The sequence below is a fragment of the Ochlerotatus camptorhynchus genome, unplaced genomic scaffold (assembly GCF_037179485.1).
Source record: "Ochlerotatus camptorhynchus isolate MF236.1 unplaced genomic scaffold, CSIRO-AGI_Acam_v1.1 ptg000193l, whole genome shotgun sequence".
Lineage (NCBI taxonomy): Eukaryota > Metazoa > Arthropoda > Insecta > Diptera > Culicidae > Ochlerotatus > Ochlerotatus camptorhynchus.
This window is the reverse complement of record NW_027040683.1, coordinates 8,928,953-8,945,739: the sequence shown is the minus strand read 5'-3', so window position 1 is coordinate 8,945,739 and position 16,787 is coordinate 8,928,953. Positions and strand designations below refer to the sequence as shown.

The following is a 16,787-nucleotide window of genomic DNA, read 5'->3' as shown; positions in this document are numbered from 1 at the left end:
TCTAAATGTATGCCGTGTTTTGAATATTACATATGGACATGAAAAATGTGTGTTTGGTGAAAAAGTAATCACACAAGCATTCCTGAGTAATTGCGCTAATTTTGGGTTCTTTAATTTTAAAAAAGTGTCTCGATTTTTATACATCATCTGAAAGAGCTTCGTTTTTTAGCACAACGATATTTTTTTTCGAAACCGTACACTTTCATCTCGATTTTTAAATCAAAGTTTAAAACAAAATATTAACTCCACTGTTTGACACTAAACTAACAAATTGACAGCTCGCTCCCATACAAAGTCCTACTGAGGGGCGCTAAGATGCTGATATTTGCTAATGTAATCGCACTTATTTAAAATAGTTCCAGTGCTCCAATTTTGATCAAATTTCGGATTTCGGTTCCATGTTCAATGTAGATTACGAATATGCCTTTACCTCAATACCCTTAAAGAAACCAATTGGAAACAGTAGATAGAACTTCTTTCTCTATGATGCGTGGTATATGCATTTGGGTTAACATTCGACGCCCCTCCTGCTCTACATATTCTGCACAAAAAATACTTTCTAAGCCCCGCCCCTGACAGGATTTCCCACCGTTTTTTTTTATGAATGGGGTGGGGAAGAAAGTATCTTTTGTGCAGAATACGTAAAAAAGGATGGACTTCGGATGTATATCTAATTGCATATATAGAGGTACCAGATATGTTTTACAGTCAGTTGGGGGTAAATCACCCACAGAATAACATCAAAATATTGTGAGCGATTTTTTTTTGACGTAGGACTACGTCTTTGATTTCTATATGGGGGTACACTTTGTGAAAACTGAAAATGGAATATGTAACAAATTTAGAAAGATTTTGAACGTTATTAACTCAGCTGCCCCTGGTCCAATTTCAATAATTTTATCACCAATCGATCAGAAATATGGCTACGCATTGATAACAATGCTTCCGAATGTTGATTTTCAACAAGAAACTATTGAAACAGTGGTAAATGTCCAGCATTGTCCAAAAGCGTCGAATTAACTAACAAATCCACCAATTACCTACATGCATATGCTGCTTCCCCAGCACAGTCGTCAGAGAGAAGTAAGTAGACGAAACAAGTCGAAGTGGCATTCGCCTTAGATCCTCGGGCGCGTGCGAATAGGGAGGATGGAATTGCGTAATATTTTGCACACTCATCGCCATATTCAGAACCAAACGAAAATTCTTCAAGATAACCACCATCCGTTGTCTGGCTCGCCGTGGCGGTATCTGACGTATCTCCGGTTTGATTTACGAGGTGTGCTGAAGGTGTTCCTGAAAAATGAGATTCGTGATGCTGTCACCTACACTAAACACGCCAAGCGTAAGCGGCCATGGATGTTATCTGCGTTTTGAAGTGACAGAGACGCACTCTGTTTGGTTTCGGAGGTAAAATCATCACCAACATTAGAAACAAAACGGTTCTTTTCAGGGCCACCAAGCTTATTACAGTAAAGAGTAGGAATAGAATTCATCTGCCTGTTTGTCCATATTCAGAACCACCGACCACACAAAATGCTCATGTAATCAAACTGGAAGCAGGGATACAAATTATTTTGATCAACCTTGATCAACTTTGAATCGCCACGGCCGGATATTTTAGATGGAAGGAGCAAGAATCTAGCATCTAATTCGACGAAGACGGCAGGAAACATTTCTGGATCAACAATAGAATAGGGCCCATCAGCATTTGTAAACAAACCGTTCCAAAGTCTCATAAATCGAAGGCCGCTCACACAAACCAACACCAACATCTTGTAGGTAGAAGTTTCCCCTATCCAATGATGGTGTTGGTTTGTGTGGGTGGCCTTCGCTTTGTGAGTAAAGGGCTTTGGAACGGTTTGTTTACAAATTCTGATGGGCTCTTTTCTATTGTTGATCCAGATTTGTGAAGCCGAGTTATTTACGAGTGTCGATAAAGAGAATCGATCAATGAAGATAGGACCTATTGAAAAGTGACGCGAGATTTGTTTTCCGTACTGAGCTCCAATGCTACCAACGCCAGAGAGGCAGCTCCCAGAGATGTTATGCCTTAGAACATGCCGGTGGTGCCGACTGAGATTGGACGCAGGCCTGCTGGGGTGAGAGGTAATCATGCTAACCACCGATGCGCCGATATCTATCACGGTGAATGAGAACGACCCAAATTTGAGTTTAGTTATCTCAGAAATAAGAAATAAAGTGCAGGAACTCAGCGATGAATAAATTTGCCTCATGTTTTCCCAGGTTTTTCCAGGATTTTCCAGGGAAAAATTCCCGAATTTGAGAAAAGTAAAGGTTGGATTCACTCAGTCTATTGGTACTACTCCGAGACTGAATAAAATTTTCGTCAATTTCCTCATTTTCTGGCAGACCTTTTAGGTTTTCCACAGGAAATCATGAGACAAATTTACTCATCGTTGAGTTCCTACACTTTTGGCGATTATGAGTGAACTAAACTCAAATTTGGGTCGTTCTCATTCGCCGTGTACGCAAAAAGAAAATCGCCAGTGTCGCTACTTGATAGCAAACTACTCATAATGGGAGGAGTCTTTGTAGCTTTTATACCACTTGGTTGCACATCATTCTGCTTTAACCTAAAAAGATATAAAGCAGCGCTGCTGTCTGGTATCAGCTCATTTTCGCTTCGGACGGCGTGGTCAGCAAAAGCAGCAGTAGGAAGGTGGCTAGTCCACTTTTCTATAACCAACAAGCAACAATTGACTGGTCGTGGCAAAGGAGGTGCCAATCGTCATCGCAAATTCTTCGAGATAACCACCATGCGTCGTCTGGCTCGCCGTGGCAGTGTCTGACGTATCTCCGGTCTGATCTACGAGGTGTGCTGAAGGTGTTCGTGGAAAATGAAGTCCATGATGCTGTCACCTACACTAAACACGCCAAGCGTAAGTGGCCATGGATGTCCTCTTCAATAAAACGGCCCTTTTCAGGGCCATCAAGCTTACATCAGTAAAGAGTTGGAATATAATTTATCTGTGCTTGTTTGTCCATATTCATAACCACAAGCCCCCAACGACCACACAAACTTGGAAGCAGGGGTGCAAGTGATTTTGATTGATTCTCGTAATCAACTTTCTTTTTGAAAAAGATTACTACAAATTTGGTACCCCTACAATTCAAAAACGGAAAGAGTTGAGATAGTAGATATTTGATAAATTAAAAGAACTTAATGCTCTTCACATTTATTCCGTCCACTAGCGGTCCTACGTCAAGCTTCCGCTCGTGCCCCTAGGCACAGACCCTTCTACTTTTTCTCAAATTCGAAGCTCTCTGGGCAGTACTTGGATAAAAAAAATTAACGGAATTAAACTTTTTTTTATGACATTGTAGTTTGCTTAACAATTATTTCCCAGAAAAAAGTGATCGTTAATGTCCATGTTTTTTTTTAAGATTGTCGTTATGGTGGGGGTGGTTTGCATAAATAACTTTTCCGCGTTTCGTATTAGGGGCTGTTCATTAACTACGTAGACAATTTTTTGGGATTCTTGCAACCCCCCTCCCCCCCCTCGTAGTTAATGAACAGCCCCTTAGTTGAACGGGACCCAAGTCACCTTTAACCACTGACTTGCTCCTGCTTACTGCATGACCAAGCGCCACGCCGTTCGAAGTGGTAATCAGCAGAAGCGCGACAGCAGTGCTGTTTTATATCTTTTCAGAACGATGTGCAACCAAGTGGTACTCGATTATGATGACTGGGTTTGGGAAAAACGCTTATTTCATGAAACCAGTGATAAAATTAGCATTTGTACATTTTTCAAAAGTTGTATTATAGAAAAATATTTATTTCAGCAGGTTCGTAATGTAATATCCTATCGATTGGCGTATTTGGATTTTAATTTCATATATAAATGACAAAGTTACAAGCGTTCAAAAATTAACACTACTTCACCACACATATTTTTTGATTTGCACCCCAGTGAAGTCGACAAAGACGTAGTTCTACGTCAAAAAAATTCCCACCATTATATTTGATTAAATTGACAATTGCATTATGTTTGATACCAAAACTAACTTCAGCTAATATAGCCGTATTGACGAAGCGAAATTCTGCTTTTTCTGCAATTCCTGTGTGAAACTTTTCGTTATAGTTATAATGTGCTGACCCATACAAATTATATAATTTAGCCAATGGTCTACGCAGGGGGAGGGGGGCAAGAATTAAAAAAAAAAACTTTCTACATAGTTAATGAACAACCCATAAGTATTTTTCAAGATTGTCCCAGCTATAGTCGATGAAAATTTTTTTCCTGTCTTTTCCCGGAATCATTAAAAAAATTCCCAGTTGTGCGATTTACAGTTGAATAAACCATAAGCGATTTTTTTTTAATCGTGCATTTGAAAAACTTGAACACCCTTCATTCTCTAGGTCTGTGCGTACAACATTTTACCTCTATTTTGTTTTTGCCATTTACCATTCAGTTGTCAAAATGGCGTCGAAGCAAGAGGAACAGCGTATCAAAATTTTGCTCGCGCATAAGCTAAATCCAAATTATTCCGGCGCAGATGGATTGCGTTATAATGAACAAGAGTCAAGAGTTTAGACGGCTACCGGAAAAGGAAAGGTTCAAGATAAGTTTAAGCAGAAAAAGTTGTCAAAGTTCCCGAAAAAATACGGGCGATTTGGACCTGTGGGCTGAAAAGCGAAATTTTCGTGACAACTGGCATTATCAACCAAGATATTTATGAAAATAAATGTTTGCAAAAACGACTGTGGCCTTTTTTGACGTAGGACTACGTCGGCGATTTTTATATGGGGGTCCACTTTGTGAAAACCGAAAATAAAACATGTAACGAAATTATGAAAGATTTTGAACGTTAATAACTCAGCTGCCCCTGGACCAATTTCAATAATTTTATCACCAATCGATCAGAAATATTTCCACGCATCGATAGCAATGATTACTACTGCTAACAAATTCACCGATTACGTACATGCATATGCTGCTTTCCCAACACAGTCATCAGAGAATCGTTTCTAGACGAAACATGTCGATGTAGCATTGCTGCTTCCCAACACTGTCATCAGAGAGTCGTTAGTAGACGAAACAAGCTGAAGTGGCATTTTCCTCTGATCTTCGGGCCTGTGTGAATAGGGGTTTGCAATTACGTAACATTTTGCACCCTCATCGCCATATTCAGAACCACACACCCCCAACGACCACACAAAATGCTCTCCAGAGTTGTAATCTTGTGACCAAACTTGGAAGCGGGAGGGGGGCAAGTGATTTCGATCGATTCTCTTCATCGACTTTCTGTTTCGTTAATAACTCGACGGCAAACACATTCATTGATACGTTTGTTGTTCTGGATAATAGAAGAGGATTGATTTTCACCCCACTGCGTCTAAGCCCCTTCATTCAGTCGTCGTCATAGCAATGAAAACTAGCATTGCACCACTTCTGGTTCTTGGGTTACACTTGCTGGTTGCAATTTTGCTGTTCGACATTTTCGAAGGACCACCAAAAAACATGAAATTTCACTATTTTCTAGGGATGCCTAAAAGTTCAATTATTTGATTAACGATTAATCGTTAAAATTTTTCCAGCTATTTCATTAAATATTTATCGAATTTTCAATTATTCGGGCGCATAACCAGTATCCCTTCTTATATCTTCTCGTTTGATTTAGTACAGTAGAGAAAATAAATAAAAGTACTAATTTATCTGAACAGGTATAGAGAAAAACCGTGACGTTAAACAGGATCATAATTCGCCGAAAAAAGTGTTAAGCGTCTTTCTGCTAAAGGCTCAGATTTACCAACCTGTTGAGAGAAGGAATTTAACGAGAAAAACTAATAAGGGGAGGAGCTTTAGATGGGTGGACACTGATATTCGGCGGCCTTTCAACACAGACAAAAATTCTGAATTTTAATTGTGATGTAAACATTCAATCATGTAGACTTGTATATCATTTCAGGCAACCGAGCAACTTGCAAACAATGTTATTTAAAAAGATGGGCTTTTGCTACATTGCATGAAATCTGTCAGAACTTTACATGATATATAATGTAAACGTATATGATATGTGACACTCCATTTATGTGCATCATATTGAACAGAAATTTACACTACTTTTTCGAACTGTGAACCTGTCGCAGACACCAGTCCTGCAGCAGACGGGCCGAGATTCTTGCGAGTGCCCAATCATTGAACCGAAGAATATGGGATTGTCCGGTCCGATTTGCTGATCCAGCTGCCTACAGGTCATCATCATCTTCCAAAGGATTTAAGCCTGTGCTACCATCGGTCCTTTTCAGGGTCACCAAGGTTTTTTGAAAGAATTAAATTTCTGAACATGTCCCAACTAAAATTCATATCAAACGGTTCTTTTCAGGGCAATCATAGACATACTAAAGAGTATAAACAGAGAGAACCCCGCTCAAATTTCTATTCCTACACAAAACACAAGCTCCTGTCGCAGTTAACGAAAAACATTTATTATATAAGGCCACGTAGTCCTACGTCACCATTGCGTACAACCCCATAGGACTGTCCCTTGTAGGTTTTTAAGAAACACAGTTGTTCCGTGCTGTTTTGGCCAGACCTCGCTCTCTGTCACTACGGGAAAATGGCTCAGGAACGGTATACCGCAAACAACGTGCAAGTTGTACCCATAGACAAAAACCCTCCAAACTCGTCGCAGCTGCACCCAATTGAAAAATATTGGGCAATCGTTAAGCGGAACCTCAAGAAAACTCATAAAACAGTCAAATTGACGTTCAGGATCAAATAAGGTTGACACAACAGCGGTACAACATATGATGGAAGGAGTGAAACGTAAAGCATTTGGCATTTGGAAAATCGGAAGTCTAATTAAATAATTTTCCTGTATTTTGTGGTCATTGAACTTAAAAAAAAGTTTGACCATAATCATAATCAGTGTGCACTTAATCACGATTGACCAATTTTGGACCGTTCTACCCTTTAGAGGTTTGAGGTAAGATTTTCAATAATTATACTATAAACACAGACAAACAGAAATAACACTCACAAGTTGTTCATCGAGCAATCGTTTAACGGTCAATTTAAAAGTATCGTAGTTGGTAGTACCGCCACCTGTGGTGCGCATAGTCAATTCCTTTGCGTTTGACGCTTACACACTACCGCCATCTGTTCAGCGTACTGCCCACCACAGTATACTCAACAGATGGCGCTAATGTTTTTGCGACGATGTTTTACAGTGAGAAATATTCAATGTGTTATCCCAAGTAACATTTCAAGTTTTATGAAATACTTCAAAGCAACTATAAAAAAAAACATTCATAAAACTCTGGTCAAGGCTATTTTGTCATTAATGCATCCACGAAAACCTCATTAAGACTAAAATATGTCTAGTTGGCCCACCCTGGAGAAGGTTCTGAAGGGTGTATTCTCGAAGCTCTTCAAGATTGATTTACTGCAAAAAGTTGTATGACGAACGCATTGAGAACCATTTGAAAGCTACAACAAAAGCTATTTAGCAATAATAAAAACCCTTTCCGAGCCATTTCCCCTAGCTACTTGATTAATCCACTAGTAAAGCATCAATCAAGATAGAAAAGGATTTATGAATCCGATCTTATCGAAATAATTGAAATAGAAACTATTGGTATAACAATCTTGTTAAATATCCAACTTTATTACAATAGTTCTCATTAAATGGCCTAGTTTTAACTGCCTTACTAAATGTTATGTGAAATCTACGTGCAAACATCGAAAAAAATAAGTCAGCCCTCGTAAAACGTCGATTTGACTAATTATTTTACATTGAAAATAAAAAATTCTTCAGATCGAGCTAGGCCGAGATTGTTTTTTTTTGTGTTTTTAGCATATTTGCTTATTGCTAAATTTACCAAAATAAAATTAAATTCAAGGAAATATAGATAGAAAATCGAAGATTGTAAAAAAACACGCAAACTGATTGCAACATGGCGGTGGCATAAAAGTTGATTTTCATGGGGCATTTGTGAAAAAGTTGTTTTGCTTTCGACAAATCCTTAACAAATTCATCAGGTTTTAAAATGGCTTTTATGAAGAAAACTTGCAGGCTGAATTGTGTTTATCTAAAGCAATTTTGCTTGCTCCTAACCCGTTCAGATTTATGGAGGCAAAGTTGCCTGCAAAAAGTTAAACGTCAAAATTTGTTTATCTTTCGATATTTAGTTGCGCTGTGGGATCCAGTGTTCTGCCAGGCGGTTTTCGGATTTCGAACAGCTGGAAGCGCAATCGTTCCCGAAAAAGATCCCCTTCTTCCGGATGGTTACAGAAGTGCACCATCCAACGATGCAGGGATGTACGCTTGAATGCAATTTGCGAAGAGTTGATTCTTTCGCCGAATAAAATCGCTGCTATGGATCGGAAACCAGCTATTCTCCGGTAACTAACAGTTTCAGTTTCAGTGGTTTGCTGCCGGTTGTTATTTCGATTGTCATCTATACGCAAGATCTGGAGAAGGCTGGTATGTTTTTCAACTTTTGACGGGGCGCTCACTTTACTCTTATCCGCGAGATGGTTAGTCGTTGATGGTGTGCTGGTTCTTCTAAAGAAGTAAATTTTGCTGAAATCGACTTGAATTTTTCATCCTACTTCGTCTATCCTTCGAGATTTCCTTGTCATAAATTTGGCTTTTATTAACTATGAGGAACCATATTTTAAGCTCAATTTGTAAACAAAGTAATTGGGAAGTTTATGATGACCTTTAAAAAGCCTAAAAAGCAACAATAAATGCTTTTCGCTCCAATGCAAAACCTAATGGTTTTATGATTGCTTTTATAATGATAGAACACGTTTATAAATTATTTTATCAATACACTAATAAACAATTGCTAATGACGTTTATGCTTGAATTGATTGAGAACTGCTTTAAATTTATTTTTAAAACAAGACAGTTTTTGTCCCACTGTGAAATCTCTCTTGAAGCAATTGACTTCAAAATGGCCCCTTCTTGCAGCTATCATCTCCTTCGATGGATAATTTTCCAAACGAGGTCGGGGATTTGATCACTGTTCTACAGTGGAATTGTCGAAGTCTTATTCCGAAATTAGATTCGTTCAAGTATTTAGTCCATAACAATAATTGCGATGCATTTGCCCTCTGTGAAACATGGCTCTCTTCAGAAATTGATCTCCCTTTTTATGATTTTAACATTATTCGATTGGATCGTGAGGATTCACGTGGAGGAGGGGTACTTTTGGGGATCAAAAAGTGCCATTCCTTCTATAGAGTGAATCTTCCCGAATTCCCCGGTGTTGAAGTTGTCGCATGTCAGGCTACCATTAAAGGTAAGAGCCTTTGTATTGCTTCTGTATATATTGCTCCTAGAGTCTCTGTTAATAATCGCAAACAACTTTTCGACATATGTGCGGTACTTCCCGCTCCATGGCTGATCATGGGAGATTTTAACTCCCACGGTACAGGCTGGGGGGAGCTGTACGATGATAACCGTTCTACTTTGATTTATGATCTCTGCGACAACTTCAACATGACAATACTTAACAATGGAGAAGTAACACGTTTGGCTGGTCCATCCTCGAATGGTAGCAGATTAGACCTCACCTTTTACTCCAATTCACTATCGTTGGATTGCACTTGGCATGTAATCCGCACGGTAGTGATCATCTGCCGATCAAAATTTCGATTGCCAGTGGGTTCAACTCGTCAGAATCCGTTAACGTCGCGTATGATCTAACCCGTAACATCGATTGGACTAAGTTCCAATCCGCGATAGACGATACAGTATCGTCAGTGGAAGAGCTTCCGCCGTTGGAGGAATATAATTTCCTCTCTAATCTCATCGTCGACAGCGCACTTCAAGCTCAAACACGACCGGTGCCGCGATCGTCAATCCGTAAGAAAACACCATCGCTCTGGTGGGATCAACAATGCACGGAGGTTTACCGTAAATGGTCCGACGCGTTTAAACTTTTTCGGAATCGCGGAACACGCGAGCATTTCGACGCATACATATCTCTGGAACGCGAACTCAAGAGCCTCATCAAGGCCAAAAAACGGGGTTACTGGCGGCAGTTTGTAGACGGATTGTCGCGTGAAACGTCTATGAATACGATTTGGAGTACGGCGCGAAGAATGCGTAACCGGTCTACTAACAACGAAAGCGAGGAAAACTCGGATCGATGGATTCTTAAATTCGCGCGAAAAGTGTGTCCGGATTCCGTGCCATCGCAGTTGATTCCTCGCGAAACCGCGAATTCGGTAGACGAAATCAGTCAGCCTTTTTCAATGGTCGAACTTTCACTCGCTCTCCTTTCGTGTGGCAATTCTGCCCCGGGATCTGATAGAATCAAGTTCACCTTGCTGAAAAACCTCCCAGACGTCGCTAAGAGGCGCATGTTGAACTTGTACAATCAGTTCTTGGAGCTCAATATTGTTCCCGACGATTGGAGACGAGTGAGGGTGATAGCCATTAAAAAGCCTGATAAACCCGCGTCGGATCACAATTCGTATCGGCCCATCGCGATGCTGTCGTGTATTCGGAAATTGATGGAGAAAATGATCCTTTTTCGCCTCGACAAATGGGTTGAGACGAACCACCTTCTTTCAGATACTCAATTTGGTTTCCGTAGGGGTAAGGGAACGAACGACTGTCTCGCGTTGCTTGGAAATTCAGTTGGCTAAGAAAGAGCAAATGGCTTCTGTGTTCTTGGATATCAAGGGGGCTTTTGATTCAGTATCCGTTGAAGTTCTTTCAGAGAAACTCCACGTTTGTGGATTGTCTCCATTAATGAATAATTTTTTGTACAATTTGCTGTCAGAAAAACATATGAGCTTTTCTCATGGAAACTCTACAGCTTTTCGATTTAGCTACATGGGTCTCCCCCAAGGCTCATGTTTAAGCCCCCTTTTGTACAATTTCTACGTTAGAGAAATTGATGTCTGTCTTAGTGACAATTGCACGTTGAGACAACTTGCAGATGACGGCGTAGTGTCTATCACAGGGCCAAAAGAGGTTGACCTGCAAGGACCCTTACAGGATACCTTGGACAATTTTTCTACTTGGGCTATTCAGCTAGGTATAGAATTCTCCATGGAGAAAACTGAGTTGGTCGTTTTTTCTAGGAAGCATAGCCCAGCACAACCGAAGCTTCAACTTTTGGGTAAACCGATCACTCATTCCATATCTCGGGGTATGGTTCGATTCCAAATGCACCTGGAGATCCCACATTGAGTATCTGAGACGAAAATGCCAACTAAGGATCAATTTCCTTCGATCAATTACCGGAACGTGGTGGGGAGCCCATCCACAAGATCTTCTGACGTTGTACCGGACAACGATTTTATCGGTTTTAGAGTACGGTAGTTTTTGCTTCCAGTCGGCAGCTAAAACGCACATCATCAAGCTGGAACGGATCCAGTATCGTTGTCTTCGTATCGCGTTAGGATGCATGCACTCGACTCATACTATGAGTCTCGAAGTGCTGGCGGGCATGTTGCCACTATCCGTCCGTTTTTCAGAGTTATCTCTGAGGCTCCTCACCCGTTGCGAAGTAATGAACCCACTGGTGATTGAAAACTTTGAGAAGCTTCTGGAGCTAAATCCTCAAACATGTTTTATGACTTTGTACTACCTATATTTAACACAGGATGTCAGCCCTTCAAGAAATATTTCCAATCGTGTAGTCTTCTCCGATTTCGACAATTCTGTGAATTTTGATTTATCTATGACGCAGGAAATCCGCGGAATTCCAGAGCGTCATCGTCCTATAATTGCTCCGTCATTATACTCTGCAAAGTTTGGCCATGTTGATTCTGCAAGAACGTTTTTCACAGATGGATCTCTAATAGTGGAGTCCGCTGGTTTTGTTGTATTTAATGAATTTCATAGCGCCTCTCGAAAACTTGAAGCTCCTTGTTCTGTGTATGTGGCTGAACTGGCAGCAATTCACTACACTTTGGAAACTATTGCTTCACTTCTTCCAGACCACTACTTTATTTTTACGGATAGTCTCAGTTCTGTCGAGGCTATCCGTTCCATTAGGCCGGTAAAGCACTTCTCGTATTTTCTCTTGAAAAAACGAGAACTGCTTAGTGCTTTATCCGTGTGCTCTTTCATCATCATCTTCAACTGGGTCCCTTCGCATTGCTCTATTTTGGGCAATGAGAAGGCGGATTCACTTGCGAAGGTGGGCGCTATGGAAGGCGACATTTATGATCGACAAATCGCCTATAGTGAATTTTTCTCTATTTATCGTCAGCAGTCGCTTGTTAGCTGGCAACATCAATGGAGTGAAGGGAGCTTGGGACGATGGCTACATTCAATTATCCCTAAGGTGTCGAAGTTTGCATGGTTCAAAGGGTTGGACTTGAGTCGAGACTTCATTCGCGTGATGTCTCGTCTCATGTCCAATCACTATTGTCTGAACGCTCACTTGTTCTGTGTGGGGTTGGGAGACAGCAATCTCTGTGATTGTGGACAAGGTTACCAGGACGCTGATCACATCCTTTGGTCTTGTGCGGAGTATCGTGGAGTCAGATCACATTTTTATGATTCCCTTCGGGCTCGAGGTAGACAACCTAATGTTCCAGTTCGGGATATTTTGGCTAGACGCGATCTGGAGTTTATGAAACTCATATATGTTTACTTTAAGGATATTAACCTTAGATTGTAAGTTTGATTAACCTTGTGTTTAGTTTGTATTTTGTACGTCTAGGGGTTTTTTTTTCAATGTTTGTTTTCAAGATGAATAGAAATAATTTCATGCTTTTGGATTAATTAAATAGTTGTATCGTAAACCACATTTAAAACCTTCTTCTTCCCTTTTCCCATCCAAAAATTGTAAATCTCCACTAACCTCGAGGCGACCGTGAGTACTCGGTCCAGTTCCTTTAACTTTAAATATAAGACAGTAATAATGTATAACGCAAAGGATAGCTCGGCTCTGTAAAGTTTATTCGATTGAGCCTGTATTTTTTTTTCCGTCGATCTTGTTTTCCGTGCTGAGCACCAATGCTACCGACGTGCCAGGAAGGCAGCTCCCACACCTGGACCCTACCTATCGACCCATCAACTCATGAACCGGGGACCAACGGCTTTACTTCCCATCCGAAGGAAGGCATGATCAGAGATGTTATGCCTCAGAACATCCCGGCGGCGCCGACTGGGATTGAACCCAGGCCTGCTGGGGTGGATTGAGCCTGTACAAATAAAGTAATTACAAAAAAAGACAGTTTTTAACTTTTTTGCCAGACTGTAAAAGGTTTTTAAAACAGCAAAAAGCTGAATTACTAATCAAGAATGTTTTACACTTTGAAATGCTGTATTTATACTAAATGGATTGTTCATTGTCGTTATAAAACCATCATAAATCAGAGTGGATGCCAAATGCTTACTGAATTGTTACTTGGGATGTCTGTTGGTCGGTCCTATAAATATGCCTGAAAAATATTCGAACATTTGTTTCAATATAGACAAATATCAAATTATCAAAAGTTTCAAGCTAATGGATCAGCTTTGGATCTCCCGGACTTCGTTAATTAAAGATCTTGGGAACCCTAGTAACACAAATTCATAGAATTATGTTGAGTAAACTAATTTACAACCAAAAATAGTCATATAAAGGTTATATAGCCTGTTATAGAACATGTGTGCTGCTTGGGAAACTTACCTAGATTCCGAGACTTATATAATTTTTTTTAGAGAAATTCTTCGGGATAAGAATAACATCAAAATTATGATGTTAAAACTTCGAAAAATCGAGAATGTTGTGGATAAAGGTAAAATGAAAACACTCAGTTATAAAAGAATCATGAAAAATCAGATTATAATTAGATTTTCTTCAAATTCTTAAGATACCTACCGGAGTTAAAATGTCCAGATTCTAATGTTTGATGGAAAAAAGAAAATTATAAAGCAATTATCTAGATTTTTTTCGACACCTCGGACTAACTAACTTTCAAGATCACGAAGTTATATTTAAATCAAGAATCATGTCCCTAAAGCGGCACCGGTGGTGTAGTGGTAAGCGTGATAGCCTCTCACCCCAGCAGGCATAGGTTCTACCCCAGTTGGCGCTGCCGGGATGTTCTGAGGCATAACATCTCTGATCACGCCTTCCTTCGGAGGGGAAGTAAAGCCGTTGGTCCCCGGTTCATGAGTTGATGGGTCGATAGGTAGGGCCTCCCTGGCGTCGGTAGCATTGGTGCTCAGCACGGAAAACAAGATCGACGGAAAACAAATCAAGGAAAAAAAAAGAATCATTTCCCAAATGTTACTTTAATTCCAATCGAAAGGAATGAACTCCAAACTTGTATGATTGTGTCCCTGTTTTTGAACTAGATGCTAATCGAATTTATTTCTACAAGTGCATTTCTGGATCGAGGGGGAGGGGACCTGGCCCCCTAGGCACCCCCCTTAGCTACGCCAATGTTGGCCATGTTGCGATCCTTTGTATACATATCGAAGACAGTATATTACACTTTCAGAGCGACACTAAGTGAGTTCGAACTTCGAGCAACGAGTAATTGATGTTTATCTAAGGTACACTTTCAAAGCACTTCAACTTTTCTTCCAATAACCGAATCATTTTCTTGAAGAATGTTTGTATAAAACTTTCCCCATTCAACTGATCGCCCATTACTGTCACAAAGCAAGTATCTACAATTTACTTCTCACTTCTTAAAACTTCAGATTCAACACACCCACCCACCACCCAGAAAAGATTGGTACCTTAAGCAGAGCTCCTTCCCCGCTGTGTGATTCTGTTTAGCAAAGCTAATTTCCACGGAAAATCAAGTGAAGAACAGCATCCCACCTTCGAAATCCAGCAGCATCACAAACAGTCCCAAAAAAAAAAACAAAAAAAAAAAAAACTTTGCACTACCTTGGCAAATTAAATTCAGTTACTGGCAACCATGGCAGTGCTATATGTTAGCAACTCATCTAACCTCCCCGGGTTGTTCGCGTGAGGAACAGGCAAGCGAACACAAAATGATTATAATCGCGTAAATATTTAAACAAAGATGGCATTTATGCTTCCTTACTGGTGAAAGTACTTCGCCAAAGCTCCTCAGCAGTAAAAGCTCTTCCCCAAGTAGGTGGGTCGGTAGATACGTTTTGTGATTATCTGGCTTCTTATTCCGTTTCGAAGCGCAAACATTCGCGATTGCTTGCGCTCGCTCGCTTCTTCAAACAAAGACAATCTCAAGAAACTTTTTTTTTTAATCTTTTAACTAAATATAAAATTTTCACTCCAAATTAGGGCTCCCATATCTCAAGGCCCATCGCCGTTCTTCGCACACAGTTAACGGATGTGAATACAGTTATTTATGCTGTTGTTGTTTGTGTTGCTTCTTTATTTTAGGGAAACGAGAAACGGCAGGGGGAGTTGGAATCTGTTAAGGTTTGGCAGCTGAAAATTAGAGTGAAAACCTTTTTTTTCCAAGAGTCGTTACGCACCTGGCGCACGAGGTCGAGTTGCCAGAAGAATGTCGGAAGTTTTTGCCAGCAGGGTGAACAGCTCAATTTTAGTAATGGGTGTGAAAGTTGATGAAGCCACAAGCTCTACGATGTGGAAAAATATGTTCGGAAATACTTTCTTGATGGATCCTTTTCCGAAATGCTTTGTGCTAACTCTGTCCATGAAAAACAGCGTTTTATCATGTCGAAAAATCAATCTATTCAAATCTAAATACAAACATAAACATAAGCAGTAGTTGATGCAAATAACTTTGGCCTAATCCTGCCCTCGTCAAATAAATTTTTTATCGAATTCATCTCAAATTAAGCCATTACGCTAATTTTACGAACCCAAATTGCCCCTTAATCTGAACGAGACCGTACGACTTTTGCCCCTCCATACTCACCTTGAAATTTTACGATTTCGTGCCCTGGCAGCAAACGAACGCCGTCACAAGTAGCAGCAAATAATTATCAATTCCCGCCTAATCCGTCGACTTGTAAATTAATACCTCAAATAATGTCCGCGACTTCTGGTTTGACTTTTCCGAGGGAAAGTTCTGTTCTCGCTGATGCTTTCTTGTAGCAAATAACAAGCGCAAAGCGATGGCAGCAGCGTAAATGATCGCCTTCAACCAGCAGCGAAAGCAAACTTAGCAGATCACACCACGGCGCGAACAAATGACGAACGATGATGCGACGATGACTATGGCTATGGCTGCTCAATTTGAATTATATACGGTCGCTTTCAGTTGCACGGTTGGCGAAAAGTTTGTCTCGGTTTCTATTTGTGCTTTTTGTTTTCATATCGCGGCTTTACGGACTAAATACTGTCAGCAGGTTTTTCCTCGTCGTCTTCTGTTTCTGAAAATGGGAGGAAACGGAAACGGTGCATTAGTTGTGGAGTTTTTTTTTTTTTTTTAAATTTGAATGGTAAGTTGTCACAAAGTTGAAATAGGATAGATATGATCGCTTGGGATTACTCGGTAGATTATGAACTAAAATATTTTGTGGAAAGGTTATTAGATATCCCAAGTGACAATTCTCGCGTAACATTTGAAAAGGGCCTTTCATTGTTAATCGATTCTTGAAGACCATAATAAAACCAAAAGAATATGCTTGGGATGACATGCGGCTTTAAATGAATCTCTAAGCATTGGGTGTAGAATTTAATGTTCAGAGAGAAAGTTTAAATGTGTGGTTAATACTTGAAAGTTTACTTGAATTTAAATTAATTAAATCTTCGTGGTACGTTAAATTTCAGTAGCTTACACTTACGCACATGGTCATGCCAATAAACCATGTCGTTCAAATAATTTATCTTAAAAGTAAGACCAATCTGAGCGGTTAACAATTTTTAAGAAAATCACGAGAAATTC

At 40.0% G+C, this 16,787-nt stretch overlaps 1 protein-coding gene across 1 annotated transcript in view; it reads right to left on the bottom strand.

Moving 5' to 3' along the window:
* Window positions 1–16,787, bottom strand: part of LOC135702540 (uncharacterized) — a 733,060-nt gene that overhangs the window by 57,514 nt on the left and 658,759 nt on the right. Inside the window, exon 4 of the mRNA XM_065223619.1 lies at window positions 15,816–16,272. The gene's annotated coding sequence lies outside the window, so the exon portion shown is untranslated. The remainder of the gene's footprint in view (window positions 1–15,815; window positions 16,273–16,787) is intronic.